This window comes from Solanum pennellii, chromosome 10 (genome assembly GCF_001406875.1).
Source record: "Solanum pennellii chromosome 10, SPENNV200".
Taxonomy (NCBI): domain Eukaryota; kingdom Viridiplantae; phylum Streptophyta; class Magnoliopsida; order Solanales; family Solanaceae; genus Solanum; species Solanum pennellii.
The window spans coordinates 63,669,699-63,673,315 of NC_028646.1; positions in this window are offsets into that span (position 1 = coordinate 63,669,699).

Consider the following 3,617-nt stretch of genomic DNA (forward strand, 5'->3'; position numbering starts at 1 on the left):
ATTAGTTCATTTTGTGTTTTAGGTCACTTGTATGTATGTAAATATATTATATATATTTGTGCTACATGTAGGCTTATAAATATTAAAGTTACACTTTATAAATGTTGTTCTAGGTAGATATAAAGTTACACTTTGCAAGTGTTGCTCTAGGTAGATATAAAGTTACACTTTGTAAGTGTTGCTCTAGATGAGATATAAAATTAACTCTTATAAGTGTTGCTATATATGAGATATAAAGTTACACTTTATAAGTGTTGCTATATATGAGATATAAAGTTACACTTTATAAGTGTTGCAATAGATGACCAATAAAAGGCAATGCTTTTTAAGTGTGACCAAATAAATCTGAAAAGGCAACGCTTTTAAGTGTAGTCTAATAAAAAATAGGTGTTGCTAATGCACGTCTTCAAAGCGTGCCCTTATACCTACTTGGCTACGCTTTATAAGTGTAGCCAAAGATGGCAACATTTAAAAAGTGTTGCCTAATGTCAAAGGTTACGCTTCTTTGGGTAGCCCCTAAAAAGTGTTGCTGAAAGTCCAAAAGTGTAGCCTTTTATCAAAGGCCACACTTTTTGCTAGTTTAGGCTACACTTACGTGGTGTTGCTGTAGGCCGAAAATGGTGTAGTGTTTGTTAAATATAAATTTATAAAGTTGGTCGGATTATATTAAATTAATGAATATATTAGACCATATAAATATTATGGATTAATATAATTGATTTATTTAATTAAATTCAATGAATATGAATTCAATTAAAGTCCTCTCCATAAAGCCCATATGACATGTCACTTAAATCTGATTGGTCGAAGCGAGTCCTATTCCAATCGCAACTCCTCTATCCTAAAACTGTAAATAGGGGTCTCATAATTTAGAAAAAAAGGCCAAAAATTCTAAACAAGAAGCTAGAGAAAGCTCATGGATCAAAAGCCATAAATTTTCTCTACAAGTTCAAGATTCAAGGATTCAAGTGTTCAAGTTCAAGATTTGAAGAAGTCAAGATCAAGTTCCAGAACTATCAAGATCAAGACCACCGGATTCAAGATCAAGCTCCAAGCCCTTGAATTCAACTAAAATGTCAAGATCAAGATAAATTTCAAGTCAAGATCAAGTCCAAGTTCAAGTCCACAAGCAAGTTCAAGAACGATCAAGATCAAGACCAACGGATTCAAGATCAATCTCCAAGCACTTGATTTTAACTAGAAAGTCAAGATCGAGATAAAGTTCAAGTCAAGATCAAGTCCAAGTCCAAGTTCAAGTCCAAGATCAAGTTCAAGAACGATCAAGATCAAGACCACAAGATTCAAGATCAAGCTCCAAGCCCTTGAATTCAACTAGAAAGTCAAGATCGAGATAAAATTCAAGTCAAAATCAAGATAATTCCCAAGTTCAAGATCAAAATTTAAATCCCTTGAATTTGTATTTGAAAGGAGAATTCAATGGAATAATAGAGATTGTAACACTCGCAAGATAATTGTTTTCTCGACGCAAATTTTATTGTCTACAAACTGGCACGCCCAGTGGGACAATCTCTATCTCTCATCTCAACTTTTCAAGCATCAGAGAATATCAAAATGTCTTCCACTATAGAAGAACAACTAAAAAGCTTAACTAAAGCAATTGAAGGGCTGACAAAGTGCGAACACGAACAAGATGCTAAACTTTTCAAGCGAACAAATAAGATGGATAACATGATTGAAAGAAGATCAAGTCAATCACCTCTGAAGCTCTCTAAAATTCAAGACGAAGGAGAGTCTTGCGTAATGCAAACAAAGATCAAAGAGATTCATATCTCAGCTGAAGGTTTGATTCCAATTGATCAATTAAAGAACCTTATCATAGAGGCTATCGAATACAAATCTGAGTCTTCATCCAAATTTCCTCCCATATATGCAAAGCCATATACAAAAAAGATTGATAACTTGAAAATGTCTGAGGTTTATCAACCTCCTAAGATTTAATTTGATATCAAAGGAAATCTCAAACAACATATAGCGCACTTTATTGAGACTTGCAATGTTGCTGGGACGTATGGTGATTATCTTGTTAAAGTGTTCATTTGATCTCTCAAAGAAAATGTCCTTGATTGGTACACAAATCTTGAACCTAATTCTATAGATAGTTGGGAGCGACTAGAGCAAGAGCTCCTTAATCATTTCTATAACACGAGACGTGTCGTTAGTATGCTGGAACTTACAAAGGCTCGTCAAGGTGAAGATGAGTTAGTTGTTGACTTTATCAATCGTTAGAGAAGTCTGAGCCTCAACTGCAAAGATCTCCTTAGTGAAATTTTAATATTGAAATGTGCATCCAAGGTATGAATTGGGGCCTTCACTACATTTTGCAAGGATTAAAGCCCAATACATTCGAAGAGTTGACAACTCGTGCACATGATATGAAATTAAGCATGACTTTAAGAGAAGATCAACAATCTCCTATCTATGGATCTCATGAAGATGAAGATATAGAAGAACTCCAAAGTGGGGGTAAGTATGCATCTAAAGATGAATTTGAAGAGTCAATGTATATCTAGACGCTCCTTAATGCATGAGCTTAAATTCCAAGTTACAATGATCCTTGAAAAACGAGCTTAAACTGCATGTCACTTAAATCTTCAAGTTGAAATGCTCCTTGAAACACGAGCTTAAATTGTATGTCACTTAAATCTTCAAGTTGAAATGTTCCTTGAAACACGACCTTAAGCTGTATGTCACTTAAATCTTCAAGTTGAAATGCTCGTTGAGACACGAGTCTAACATGTATATAATAAAGCTCTTTAAATTTGAGTCAAATATTCAATGTTAAATGTACTTTAAGGTGCAAGCCTAAACTGCATGTGACTCCTGCCCGCAAGAGTATAGACTGTGTCGGACACAACAAAAGAATAAAAAAAATCACTCACTCTTCCAGAATTACGTTGTAACTTGATCCTCTTCATTGAGGTACGTAGGCACTTAGAACCATATTCTAAGTTCAGTTGCATGAGTGCCAAAAAAATCAAATGTTCCCACTTGATATGTTACATGAGTTAAAGTTATGAGTAATCTTTCATAAAGATTCAGACTTGCACCAAATGGTAGTGACTCAATGGGACCAAACCTTTATGAATAAAATTATTTCAATGAAATCTTCAAAATCTCTAAGTATGCAAGTTGAATTCTTCATATTCTTCAAGTCCAGTCTTAAAAAGATAAAAATACTCGACAAGACTTGAAGAAGGGGACATTTGTAGTCACTTGAATTTTGTTGAATATAAACTGATAAATTTGTTCGGATTATATTAAATTAATGAATATATTAGTCCAAATAAATATTATGGATTCATATAATTGATTTAATTAATTAAATTCAATAAATATTAATTTAATTAAAGTCTGCTCCATAAAGCCCATATAACATGTCACTTAAATCTAATTGGCCGAAGAAAGTTCTATTCCAATCGCAACTCCTCTATCCTAAAACTATAAATAGGGGTCTCATAATTTAGAAAAAAAGGCCAAGAATTATAAACAAGAAGCTAGAGAAAGCTCATGGATCAAAAGCCATAAATTTCTCTACAATTTTAAGAATTCAAGGATTTAAATGTTCAAGTTCAAGATTTGATGAAGTCAAGATCAAG